Source organism: Acipenser ruthenus, chromosome 40, assembly GCF_902713425.1.
Source record: "Acipenser ruthenus chromosome 40, fAciRut3.2 maternal haplotype, whole genome shotgun sequence".
NCBI lineage: Eukaryota > Metazoa > Chordata > Actinopteri > Acipenseriformes > Acipenseridae > Acipenser > Acipenser ruthenus.
In genome coordinates, this window is record NC_081228.1 from 3,395,348 (window position 1) to 3,410,235 (window position 14,888).

General features: G+C 42.7%; 1 protein-coding gene across 9 annotated transcripts in view; it reads right to left on the reverse strand.

The window, feature by feature from the left end:
- The window catches only part of LOC117962610 (protein Aster-B-like), a 99,882-nt gene that overhangs the window by 36,608 nt on the left and 48,386 nt on the right, over positions 1-14,888 (reverse strand). The window lies entirely within an intron of this gene.

The window sequence follows — 14,888 nt, forward strand, 5'->3', positions numbered from 1 at the left end:
TCTCCCATTGACACACACGCACACGCACACGCACACATACCAGAGCTAAAGCATATGTAATGTCTTGTCAATATTATTATGATTGATTGTAATTCTATTTATTTCTCGGCGTATTCTTAATTGTGCAGCGCTTTGTGATAATGATGAAAAGGCGCTATATAAAAACCAACTGTATTGTATTTCATACTTGTATATTATCAAACGGTGGCCTAAACAAAAATATCAATGAAACCCTTAACTATTTGACCAATAAGTAAAAATCCCTTTAAATTCAAAAACAGTGACTGCTTTTGCAACAACATCGTAAGTGAATGTAAATGAAGGTGAATAAATCTCAAATGTAACACCGGAAGTACCCTGCACAATAACAGAAAGGATATCAGAAAGAATAAAGAACAGCTCTACTTGGCAATGCATGACAACACTTTTTAAACTTGAAATAAAATCGAAACAGTTTTAATTTCCGTAGTCAATCCATTCTGAACCAGCCACACCCTGGAGAACACAGCTATTTAGAGACACTTGATCTTTGTTTCGCTCTTTGAAGCTGTTAAATCACAATATGGTTCACGCTTACTTCAAAAAGGTACCGTCCTCATCCGACCTTTAACCTTTGGAACCCTATAGTATTAACAGTGAGCAGCAACAAAGAGGCCAGCCTTAGTAAGCTGTTAGAAAGAACATTTTTGAAACTGTACCCCTTCTGGTCGGGAGGGTTCAGCTAAAGCACCCTTTGTAATTTTTGCTCACTGAACGGTACCACAGTTGCAATAAAAGGCAGAATAATCCAATTAACACGTGTTTTCCCATTTACTTAATATATAACTGTTCACAACGGTCTGGGACTGACAAACTGCTGGTTAAAGACAGAATACCAAACAGTAGGTTTCATTCTTAAAACTTAGAATCTATAAAGCCAGTATTTTACAAAGGATGTTACAAACAGTATGGGATTACTGAAGAGAACAACAGTTTTATAAAACCAAGACATTCTACTCCAAGAATTCTAACAAACACACAGCATGAGGCTTGTAGCACAGGATCCACACAGATTTTGGAACGATACACAGCAGTCCCATGGTGGGGGGTTTATCATTAAGGCTGTGCATTCCTCTCGCACAGCGGAAATGAAAGATGAGAATGTGCCAGTCAGGCCCAAGTCAATGCCCAGATTGTCTGTGTGTGTCAGCGAGCTTGTCCGGGAAATAGCACTGAAAACCAACCGGGCTGGCCACAAAAATGCTCCAATTGTACTGGATCGCGTCTGCTGTGACAAGCAAGGCAGATGAAGAGCACTGCTCCTAATGTAGAGGGACGCTGCTCAATGAATGCAATCATTTTATTTGTGTGGTATTCATGTACAGTGTATTGCATATACTGCATGTCCCTATTCATGCATTACTCTCTGATTTCATACACCATGTTGATGTACAGGGGATGGATAACAGGGCTTGTGTACTGTGTCTATATACAGCATATGCATACAATATGTAACCTCAGATAGCACACATTCAGCCTTTAGGGATTCTTTACTTATTTTTACAGTACGGAAACAATAATATAACTTATGCACTGTTTGGTTATGGGTTTTAACGGCACACAGTTTGAACCATATTGATGCTGCTGCAGCTGTGCCCTTTCTCTACCCTTCCTGTCCCTTTCTGAAGACGCTGTCTGGTTGACAGATAGAGGGCCGTCTCCCTGCTAGCAGGGCTCTTCCTGACACACGTCTTAATTGAAACGCAGCGTCTCTGTGCCTGCAGCCGTCACCTTGAGAAGTCCTCCAATCTGTCAATCCCAGCCCGCAGCTGTGCCACTGCACGGGAGACAGACTCTGCAGCCTGACCAGCTACCCTGCTTACCCATGACAGAGGCACCTCACCAACAGAGTGGCCTTCCTGCACTCACAGGACATGCTGCAGGAACTCCCACACTGAACCAAAAGAAACCTCCTTGAATATCCCCTCTTCAAAAAACACACAACACATTTTAACAAGCCAGTTGTTATCTATTAGCTGCCAATGCAGAGTGACTGGATGGGATACCAGTTTCTGTTTTTCATTGGACTGAAGGTGTTGGCCATAGAACAGGAAGATAACAAAAGCGTCACAGCTTTCACAGAAAGGGCAGCCAATTAGCAACCTTTCCACAAGAGAAGCCTGCTTTTGAAGTCTCCAGGAGCCCCTTTCTGCCAGCCTCTCTTCAAAAGGTCATGCCATTCAGTCTGTCTCTTACGGCGACATCGGAACTGCCACCACTTTGAATTTCGCAGCGGGGCCATGTTCTGTTCCACCACTACGGCGATATTGGACTCAAACGAAGGGCCTTTTTCAACACAACCTAACAAGGGAGAAGTGAAAAAACAATCCCTGCTCGGCTGGAAGACACCCCTACATTTCCAACCTGTTGTTTTAACGCTGTTTCTCTGGCCCTATGCAGGCCTTTCTTTTCTAACTGTACACTGTTGATCATCAATCTCTTCTATATAATAGCTTTCATCTGTTCTTAGAAATAACTCCCACATATTGCAATATTGAAAAATTACTGGCAGCTAAGCTATGTAATGCAACGCTATGCAACTTCCACATGCTTCTGCTCTCGAAAGCCCATTCACTTTGACAAGATGAGGCAGATGGTTTTAATACCCACTCATCGATGAACTATCCCTGCCACTGAAAAGGCACGAGCGCTGTTTGTGAGCAGGTGCAATTGGCAAAAGAGCTCTTGCTTGAGCTACTATCAGATTATCCCTAATATTTTCCATTAGTCACAGCTAGATAGGTAATGTTAACCCAGCACTGTCATTCTGGATACTCTGAGTCTGCACTGGCTGATCATGTTTCTCCAATAACTGCCCTTGGGCACTTTTAATAATTTATGTGATGGACACTAAAGGATCGACCAAACTAAAAAAAGAAGAGAGATAAAATCCATTAGGTTTTTCTATGCCTCCTTCATTCTGCATCTTTGACATACCCTTGCGTCAAATTAAATTGAATAGAGAAGCATTCAAAAAGGCAGAAAAACTTAATTGTACACTACCTTCATGATTACACATGACATCACTTGTAATTTCATGTTACTTTAGAAGGTACAACACAACGCATTACGTCATGTTCAACCAATCAGATTGCTGACAAGTGTACAATTATCTAGCTATATTGTTACGCCTGGACATTCCAAATCATTGTGATTGGCTGCAGAAACATCTGCCACTGCACCCCCCTTAAAAAGTAATAAAACAAAAACAAAACCGCGCTTGTCGATCGTACTGTTGGTGTTATTAGTTACTTGCATTACCAGACACATACTGTTCCAGTATTTCACGATAACACAACTTCAGTGAACGAGAAAAGACTATATTAAATTGATTGTTACATAGAGTGCATGAACATTTGCTTTCAATCCACTTGGAAGCGTTTTTGTTTTGGACGTCAACCCAAGGGGGAGCAGCAAGGCCTGAGACGGGAGTGCGGTGGACAGTGAACGCACATGGACGCACCTGGGAATGGCGTATCTGAGTACTGGGGAGAGTGATGCACCACGTCCCCTTCCGAACCTATTGTAGGGATACAGTGGCAGCAACAGGACAGCCCTGCCTTACTGCTAGTGGATAAGCATAACAACGCCAGCCTGCTGTGTCTCCATGGTTACTAAAACGAGGAAGACAGGATCTTTCTCAATATTAATGACCCGCTCCGAACAGCTCTTTAAAACTGCAGTCTGAGAGCCAGCGTGATTCCTGCATTGTGGAACACAGCACACCTCATTGGGGGGCTGATTAGAGGCATGCAAAGAAAATTGAAGGCAGTGGGTGAAATCCTTTCCTGTTTTAGCTGGTTATTTTTAAACTTTGTTTCAAAAGGGTTTTCTGTTTTACAGTAAAAAAAAATGTATGTGCAATTGCATATTAAATTAATGTTAAATTAATATGCAATAGCTAGTTTCTTGCTAAATGTTAACCAAATGTTGATTGAAAATGTAATTGCATATCACGTCCATTTATATTACCTTTTGTTACCCTTGAAAATATGTAATAATTTCCCATTGTTTACATGTTTTTAATTGAAAATACAGTTAATCCAACTGTTAATGGAAAATAACAAGGAACAATTGAATGTAAATGTAATATCAATTGCATATCTATTAAATATTAATTTATGCCACGCAATATAAAGCATTACCAAAATTTCTAGCACCTTGTAGACAATACTATCATAGCATTAAAGGGTATGAATACTTTTGAATTAGCATTTTTGGAGTTTTGCAAAAAAAAAAAAAAAAAATAGCTGAAATAAATAAATCTATTTCTTGCAACTTTTCTTCCTCATCCACAAACACAAAACTTTTGCTACAAAAGATTTCTAGAAATTATAGATTTCCATTTGGGTATGTAAACTTTTGACTACAACTGTAAATGCCTTCGACCTTGCTCTGACAGCCTGCTGGCTGCCTGCTGTCACTGTACATTATTGATTGGCAGACAACTCAATCCTCTGCAGCCGCTGTCTTCCAGCGATCACCGACAGCTTCCAACTGCCCACAGACAGATCGGCATTTGTCTTTTGGGACCTTGTTCTCTGACATACAGATGCTTAAGCTACTCAACTACTCTTCGACTCGCTTTATGGAAAACTAACCACCGGTTCACAGCTGTAAACCTTGTGTACTACGAACAAACTTTGAATTTCCAAAACAGGTTCTTCACTGCGCAGCCCAGTGGAATGACGTTGGTACCCGGGAGCCCTTAGCAGAAGCTGGTCCTCCATCAATTTAGCACACTCTGCTCAGAAGAGGCATAGGACTGAAATGAAGAGCCGCTGGGGTTTGTGTGGATCGCTGTTCTCCACAGAGTCTAATAGCAGAAATCATCACAAATCCAAGCAGCTGTTTCTTCACTTGTTTAATTTTCAATGGCAAATTAGTCTAAATCAACACCAATGACCCTTATCTGATCGTCAGCACCTGAGAGCTCAGTCCACTTCGAATAATTCTTTCATGCAGCACTAATCTGTCATTATTTGAAATATCACATACTGTGCATACAAATTACACACATACATTCAGACAAACATACAGTGACAAGTTACTGCAAAGACACCCACCTACATACTGTATAGGACAGATGCTCACACAGAGGCACTAGAAAGACAGCCCTTTCATTCCTGCCAGCCCTCTCGCTAGCAGGTAAGACGGGCAGGCAGGCTCTTGGAGAAGTCCGCAGTCAGTATGGGAGATTATCTACCCAAAGCATGCAGCACTGACATTTCCCAGCAGAGAGCCAGCCCCTGCATGCATGGATGCTGTGACGCACTGAAAATTCAACCAGTCCACCAAATCCTTTAAAAAAAACATTGACCGAGCCACTAAAGCAGCAACAGCAAAAAAAAAAAATAATAAAATTACTCGGGGAAGATTACGTTTAGGATTGCTGAATTGATCCCCTAATAACGAAGGAGATTACATTGCCTCACTGGCACCTGTTTAAATAAAAAAGAAATCAATGGTGCTTCAGATGGAGATACAAAGACACACATTTATATGAAAAAGCACCTGCCCCATCAACGTGCCCGGATGCTTGTTACTAGCACGGTGCTTGTGCATGCAATAGGTTAATGATCTTAGGAAGCAAAAGCAAAGTCGCACTAACCTGGTAGCCATTAAGGACTGTACCAAAGTGATCTGCCCTTACTAGCTTCATTCATACACTGCAGACCTGTATGGAGGTGAGAGGGTCCTCACCTCACTACCCCTACCAGACAGGACGGACAGTCAGAGCCCACCACAGTGGAATCGTTCACTGTTCTCGCAGCCCCTCGACCGACATGCCTCTCCTGTACAATGCTGTTTCATCTCCTGTATTATCCAATCCTCCCCTGTTCACTGCTGTGGTGTGGTTCTCTTTCAGTAGCTGTAGCTGTCTCTCTCTCTCTCTCTCTCTCTTTACATAACCGCTCCTGCTTGGTGCAGAAAGCTTGCTGGCTGTTCAATTATTCAAGGTTTTCATGAATGGAGGGTCTGACATCATTGGTTTTTAGGTCTGCTTTCTCATGCCCTCCCCTTCCTCTCCTTAATCATTGCTTTACTACTATTACACATTTTTATAAAAACCACAGACCCGACTCCGGGTCTATGAAACACGTCATTTTTGTAGCAATATGTTTGCATTCTCACACAGCCTCAAACTCATTACAAACAGCAAACAAAAGTGTAACCGGTTCCATTATGAAACTATGCAAAATATAAACAGGATTTTTCTCATATTGACAACAAAATCTGCAATACTATCAGTTACATAAATTCACAATGTTTTCTCTGTGTGTTATTGCAATAAATACTTGATACCGCTCTATTTAATTGATGGTCTATTCCACATTCTTCTGGGCAAAACAATTATGCACTTTTACTAATGCAACCAAAAAAAGAAATCCACCCACAAACACGACTTAAATCTATGAACAGCCTTCTACCTATTCAAAATGAGACAAAGGTTTTAAAATGCATTGTCTTCGCTCTCAATAGCGTTAGCAACATTGCAGCCAGTTCCAATATTGCTCCAATCACTTTTGAGTTCTGAAACCGACACATATCTTTTTAATTAACCGTATGTTCCAGAGATGTTTTTGAGCCAGCACAATGGAAACAACATCTACTGCATTAATTCCATAGTGATCAGCACGCACCTGACTTCAGCAACATGCCCCAACAGCACACAGCAGCCAACGCCGCGGGACACCACATACTTGGAGTTTTAATTACGATATCTGACCCACAGTATAATCCAAACCATGACATCATTACGGGTGTTAACAGGTTATAGTTTAATGTAAAGGTTACCCAAACCTGAAGATGATGCTATAGCATGGCTAGGCAAAGGTTGGCATGCAGCTACTGACACCAACAATAAGGCATGACCCCCCCCCCCCCTCTCATCCCATCCCCATCCCCCTCCACAAGCAGCGGAGAATTCGAAGCATATCTGGAATCTACTGTAAATCAAGGTCAGTACATTAGGTCTCGAAACACATTCTATCCCTCATCCTCCTAAGATCGGGCACCTTCCTGCTTACAAATGAACCCCTGATGAGTCTTCTGAGCAAGGGTGTGGTGCCACCTGTACTAGTTGCCAGCAGATGTCTCTATATTTTGTGGCTAACAGGCACCTGAAAGGTGAAATGTCTGCTTGTTAAAAGAAATCCGGACACAGTCCATGACAAGGCATTGTGATCCTGATTCCAGGCGTCATGCGATTGCTGCACGGAAACAGCCACATGTCTTAAGATGTAGAGATTTCCTGGACCTGCCACTTCTGTAACACTAAACAGCTTGTTTTTCCTTGGGCAGAAACATGCAAATTACAATCCCATTCCGCTGTCCCATCTCTGCTACCTGGCCCACAATATAAGCTGTTCTGCGGCGTGTGTCTCCACTGCTCTGCATTTTACAGCTCCCTTCCGAACTGGAGCAAAGACAGATGTAGGCGCCGTCTTGCTTTATAACAGTAAATTACAAAAGCAGGTAGATTTTAAGAAGGAATCTACAGCTATAAAAACAGCGGCAGGGTGAAACGAAAGAAGCAGTACGATAACAAGGAGGTGGACTCGCTGCAAAGTGCCGTTAGCATCATTCTGAAAAGAGAACTGCAGCTGCTGATGTTGCAGAACTGGAAATAAATACTTGACAAACACCAAAGAGCCTTTGAATTAAGTTCTAGAGACGGGTTTTGTAACTTCAATGGGTCTTTTCTAATTAAAAATAAATGTTTTGCAGGAAACCTCGAGAGTTCATGGCTGTGTGAATTTGCCCCTAGGCGTTTTGCTTTGCTCAAAGTTAGGAGCTGCTGTATTCTACATCTGTTTACTGCTAGCTTTAAATATGAATGTACCCAGTTTGCTTGTAATGTTTTGACATGTACAGCATGTTTTTGTTTTTTTTATGGTAACTTGCCCCAGGACACCACTAAAGTAAAATAAATAAATAAATAAAATCAAATTCATATTGATATAATTACCACTAAGGAAATAAGGAATGGTAACATGCAAGTACTATATATGAATATCATATTTTAATGTCTTCTTTCAATTATTATTATTATTATTATTATTATTATTATTATTATTATTATTATTATTATTTATTTCTTAGCAGACGCCCTTATCCAGGGCGACTTACAATATACCACATTATTTTTACATACAATTACATTATTATTATTTTTTTTTTTTACATACAATGACCCATTTATACAGTTGGGTTTTTACTGGTGCAATCTAGATAAAGTACCTTGCTCAAGGGTACAGCAGCAGTGTCCCCCACTGGGGATTGAACCCACAACCCTCCAGTCAAGAGTCCAGAGCCTTAACCACTACTCCACACTGCTGCCCTACATCATGAATGTACCCTATGCATGTATTTGTGGACGTACACACTAACAGTACAGTGTGTGTGCTACTGAAGCATTGCATTTGTTTTTTTAAATCTCAGTTTTAAACCTCTAACTGCAGTGCAGTCCAGTTAGTTACTGTTAACAGAACCACATGCATGCACTGCAATAGATTATAGACTTAATATAAATTACATGCACGGTACTCGGAACACAAACAGTAGTGCAAATGTGTCCGGATGTCTCAAGGCTGACGAGACACTTACATGGCATTCTCAGCTTTAATTTCTAAGCAGAACTGTGACATGACAGCGCTGTGACTACTAGGACTTTAGCACAGGACTGACAGGCTGATACAGCATCACTTTCCTGTAAGCGGACAGGGATGGGACAGGTGGCACAATGAACACGCTTTGAGGTTCACAATGCAGAAAATAAACAAGCGGTGTGCATGTGTGCTGCTTTTACAAATACAGAAGAGTGAGCGTTATGAACTGACACCTCTACAGCAACCCACATCAAACACTTAACACCATTTCCACGGCAACGGAACGTGTGGCGGCTCACTGCTGTCATTCTGCATTCTAATATCCACAGTTTCCATGGCAACTCCAAGAACAATCCCCAGCTTTTACTGGGTAGAGAGAGAGAGAAACCAGAGAGAGAGAGAGAGATAAAAAAAACGGAATCACTGCAACGTCAGACTTTTTAAATGGTCTGTCTTGAACTACAATACAGCAATACAAGAGCACTGGTCAGCTACGCCTCCTGCATCTATTGTGTGCACCGTCCACACCAGACTGTACTGATTCAGGCAGTGTGCAGAAGTTAGAGTCGGCAGGACTCTGTTACAAACCCTTTCACTGAAGTTAAAAAGCCCACTTTTAGGGACATGAATTTAAATGTAATTCAAGAAATAAGGGATTAAAGACAACGTAATTACAGAAATGTAATTACGTAAAGGTATCCATTATGTAAAATGGAAAATATATGCATCAGGGGGCAGGGATGGAAACGGGACTCCTATTGCATAGCAGTTTCACCCATTCCAGGTTTTACTACACGCTTGATTAGCCACGGTGTATAGGTAACAAGTTCAGGTGTGTCTGATTAAACTCATAGTAAAACCAGGAACGACTCACACTGCTATGCAATGGGAGTCTCATCAGGTCAAAAACAATGCAGCTGTGAAAAGGTTAAATCTTAACCACCTTGATGAGTGGCCCTTTATTGAGAGAATCATAGAATCCAGCTTGTGCATACACTGTCTGAAGTGCTCCTTGCAGGAATGTTTAATAGTGTGCAGCTGCAGAAGCGGGCAATTGCTGATAGAGCACAGATTGTATCGGGAAAGACTTGCAGAGATAAAAGACTTAATGAAAACATCTTGCATGTGTTCATGAAACAAGCTGCATTGATCAAGAACAAACAAGCATATTTCTTATTCCGACTCTGTGCTGTGCTGAGCCTGAATCAAAAGCCCAGCACAATGGCACAAATGCAGTACTGTGTTCCCCTGCTGGAGCATACAGAGGGAGACACAGGGAGAACTTCAAGCTGTGGCTGAGGAAGTGAAGTTGCCCACCAACAAGGTCAATCGCCGGCCACTGAGGAAACAGGCTGCCAAACAAACAATGCACTGGGCGGCGTGGGCTGGGAACCTGGCCGAGTGCAATGTGATTCACAGTGACTCTGCTTCGTCTCTTCAGTACCAGAGCGGGGTTTACTCACTGCTCCTGGGGCTCTCCCCCCGTCAACAGCTCCTTAAAATCAGAGGAGCAACCAAATCAGATCAATACCGCTATTGTCGTCAACATGATTAGCAAAGGAATCGCTGGCGGGCTCCTTCGGTTTTTTTTCTGTCTGTCTGTCTGTCTCTCTTGCCTACCTGCCTGCCTGCCTGCCTGCCTGCCTGTGTGTGTGTGTGTGTGTGTCCCAGTTCTCAATGTTAACTGGTCAATAGCTCACTATTGCAGCTGCTCACTGCAGAGGAACAAGCAAGAATCAGAAGAACAATCAAGAATCACAGGACCTCAGAGTACGGCCAGGAAAATAAATGTCGACCAGATACCAGAGATGACATTTACTGCATTTTTAAATCAGTCCGATATTTCACAGGAATTGTCCCTTTTAATACCTGCGCTAAAAAAAAAAAATGGATGGTTCCTTTGCAGTCATGTGTTGAAAGCAAAAAATAAAAATAAAGAAATACAAAATATTACATATACATACGTATATTTAGTTTTTTTTTTTAAAACAGGACACTTGACAAAGATCTGGTAAAGTTCACCCCTTTTGAAATGAGAATGTGAACCTTGGCAGGGCTGCTCACAGCTGCCCTTTCATTTAAAGGGAGTGGAGTCACATGTGCTGTGCACGGCTGCCCAGAGAACCCACTTCCCTCTGTGGAGCAACGTGTCAGCATCTTAAGTAGGACACGGAGAGCTGCCGATCCTAAGGCACTTCACAATAAATCTGGATTTAAAGGCTGTTTAACACTGAGTGTGCTGACTGTGCAAGAGTAGGGCACAGGAGACCCCAGCGCTGAGCTGAGGGGGCTCCTCCTTGAACATGCTAGAACGGATCAACTCGGATAGTAAAACACATCACCCATCACAGCTGTGATACAAAACGAGAGGTATCAGTGTGATGAAGACGCGGATCACAATATATACTGTACATGTAATAAGTGTGACATACAGCACATACGCATGGTAGGACAGGGGCAGCCAGAGGATATTGTGCTGTGTTCTTCACAACATTGCTTCAAAATTGGGAAAAGCGGTTCTCTGGCAAGGGAGAGTTTCTCAATACCACCACAAATTGGTATGTTGACGGTCACGACTGTCTGTCAGCACAGACACTTCCAGAGGTTGGAAAGGCTGGACGTATTCATAAAAACCCCAACCTACGTCTCTAGTAGACACGGAGAGAATAGAGAGGTGTTGCGCAATGGAGGCAACTTCTGGCAATCGTGACTCTTGGCCCTGTGCTAAATAATGAGTCATGGTGCCGACACTGCCGTGCCACCGTTGCACACTGGCAGTAGCTAATTCAGCAGGCAAAGGATTTACTCAGAAATGCCTCAGGGCCACCATAGCAGAGGAGCAACGCTAGGACTTCAGACTGTGGATCACAGCAGCCTTTTTGCATGCGGTCATCTCAGGGAGAATTCATGAACTACTCCCACTGATCTCCACTGGGGATGGGCACGGGCAGACAGCTAACTTACCTGCAAGAAATAATTCAGTGGAGATACATGCACTGTGATCACACAGCATCAGGATAGGAAATCTAAAGCATACTACTGCATCGTCTTAAAAGCCATCGTTCATTACAGCCCTCATGAAGGTGTGACGTTCTGCACGGATGCTGGTGGTCCTTCAAACAGATAGATCAGTGACAGCACAGCTTCGGTTTGTACAATTAAACTGCAATTAGTCAAATCACAGTGAAAAGAAGCTTGTGATATTTCGCTGTTTTCTGCTTCCACAGCCCCCCCACTCTGTGTCTCTATTGACTGCGTGTGTGACTAAATCAAAAACTTGAACCCGCACTCGCGCTGGTATTTACACAAACGTGCTGCCGACCAACCCACTGCTCATTTCCCTTTCGGTGGTTTTGATTCTCTTAGAGAAAAACAAACTTCTCACCAGGGGCTACCCCTCACTGCCCTGCCACGGGATCTATTTTTAAATGTGGTTTTTAAAAGGGAGTATTGCAAGGTTGTCCTCTCAGTTAGGTCAGCCCACAAAAGATGCTCCAAACTGCTTGACGTGCTGTAACTTATGGGAGATGTATATCCTTTATATACCTACCTGCACGGAAACCTCAGGGTGGAATCAGTTCAGTTTTCAGTTAGTAATTAGCGATATAGAAACAATAGGAACTTGTGTGAACAAGTTAATTAGATCTCTTTGTGCTTTAATTAGGCATCTTAAACACCTTCTAAAAAGTGTGATGTACTTTACCATTTGTGGCAACAGCGTGTGTTCCTTTTAATCTTACTATTTTAAACGAATTGCATGTGTGGCCTATTAAAGTCATTAATTATATTAGACAATCACTAATTTGCCTATTTTGACAATGTTCCAAGATTACAGTGGTTTGATGTCATATGCACAACAAATCAAAACTACAGAAGCAATGGGGTGTTGTAATAAATGAGCACACTGCTGTACCAGCGGATACTGTTATAACTGAAGCTTGGGGAGAAAACTATGTGTTGAAAGCTGCCAATAAATGCAGACAGAAACGTGTAGCTGGACTACTTCATTATTACCCCAACCGTGAGGCCCCGTCCTCTTATAGGAGGCTGTGTGGTCCAGTGGTTAAAGAAAAGGGCTTGTAACCAGAAGGTCCCCGGTTCAAATCCTGGCTCAGCCACTGACTCATTGTGTGACCCTGAGCAAGTCACTTAACCTCCTTGTGCTCTGTCTTTCGGGTGAGACGTAGTTGTAAGTGACTCTGCAGCTGATGCATAGTTCACACACCCGAGTCTCTGTAAGTCACCTTGGATAAAGGCGTCTGCTAAATAAATAAAATAAATAAGACAGCACAGGACACTACTGTAAAGCTGTCAGCTTAAACAATGCTTTACTGCCTGCTAAATAATTCACAGGGGAAAGCACTCCGGCTAAAAGTAACTACCTGAGCTAAACGGACAAGAGGGCTGCCAGTAACGACAGTCTTTAGAAACCCCTGGTGTTAAAATGAATGAATGGGAGTGCTTTACGAGCCATAAAACACGCGCTGCGGTTACGAAAGCATGCGCTAAACACACGATGCAGGCACTGAAAACAGCAAACACGCACACACGGGAGCTGCAAACACATACACACGGGCGCAGCAAACACACACACGGGAGCAGCAAACACACGCACACACACACGGGAGCAGCAAACACACGCACACACACACACGGGAGCAGGGAAACTACTTTTTATTTGCTTAATTTCAAAACACTGCATTTGTTTTTAAGCACTAATTAAAAAAAAAAAAAAAAAAAAAACACACCACCACTATGCATTATAAATAATAACAGATGGCTTTTAAAACACGTGGGATTTCAGACCCTGGCTGTGTCGTTAACAAGGAAAGCTTTAGCAGATCTATAAGTGCATGGTGTACTGTATACACATGCATATATAGTTCACTATAAATACACATCTAACTATAGTGTCCTTCTCTTGTTCTGGAATCATCCGTTCACACTGAGCTGGTCTCTAAGCGTTGATCATAAGTGCTATTTGATGTATAGTAACTACCTTTAAGTTCCTTTGAAAAAGGCAACCAGCCCTGTCGGCTCCAACAGATCACCATGTTGTAACCCTACCATAACCCATGCTTTACCCTTTGAAAGGCACACATTCTGAGAAGATTGTGTCCATGGAAAATGTGCTAATGGAAAGATCTGAAGGTCAGAAAACAATGCACATTTTTTTCCAGTGAACTATTTTGGGGTTTTGCTTGTGATCAATACATACGTATAAATTTATCTAAAATTAGAAAACATGTGGGAGTCATACTGCTACTGAATAGAAGAATGGGGACAGAAATCCAGCAATCCCCAGTATGGTGGCACTGCAGGATGGAGAGAGACCCTTGCCTCTAAGATCAAGGGTGATCCTTTCAATCCAGGGCAGGCTTGAGGCACAGAGAACAAACTGCTCCCTCCCTCCCTCCCTCCCGCATCCCCTAAAAGACAGCATGATCCTTCCAGACAAGGGCAGGCTTGAGGCACAGAGAGCAAACTGCTCCCTCCCTCCCTCCCTCCCTCATCCCCTAAAAGACAGCATGATCCTTCCAGACAAGGGCAGGCTTGAGGCACAGAGAGCAAACTGCTCCCTCCCTCCCTCCCTCCCTCATCCCCTAAAAGACAGCATGATCCTTCCAGACAAGGGCAGGCTTGAGGCACAGAGAGCAAACTGCTCCCTCCCTCCCTCCCTCCCTCATCCCCTAAAAGACAGCATGATCCTTCCAGACAAGGGCAGGCTTGAGGCACAGAGAGCAAACTGCTCCATCACCCCATTTGGGTTACACCTGGAGATCCTAAATGACAAGGCTTCACACTAGCAGCGTTTAAATCCCACGCATCCCATGAACGAAACGTTCCGGTCGTGACTCATGTGTTTTTATACTTGCTGTCCATCACTCCCTCTTGTATTAGACATGCTCTCGATAATGCCACTGCTTCTAGCAGGCAGGGTTTGTATCTATTCCAAAACATGACACAGGTGAAAGACTGCCAGATCTCGGTTTATCGTAAGGACACCTCCTCTGCCTGCTTAATCACTCTAAAGACACCGTGCACCTTTTTTCCCCAGTAATGAGTAATACAGCTGAAATAGAACAACGCTTTCCAATACACATTTCCAGATAAGACAAAGAAGTAAAAAAAAAAAAAAAAAAAAAAACCACCCTGAAGCACAGTAGTGACCTCCTTCATACGGTTTCTCCCAATGATCTGAGCACAATAACAAAGACTACAGTATGTATGCATATT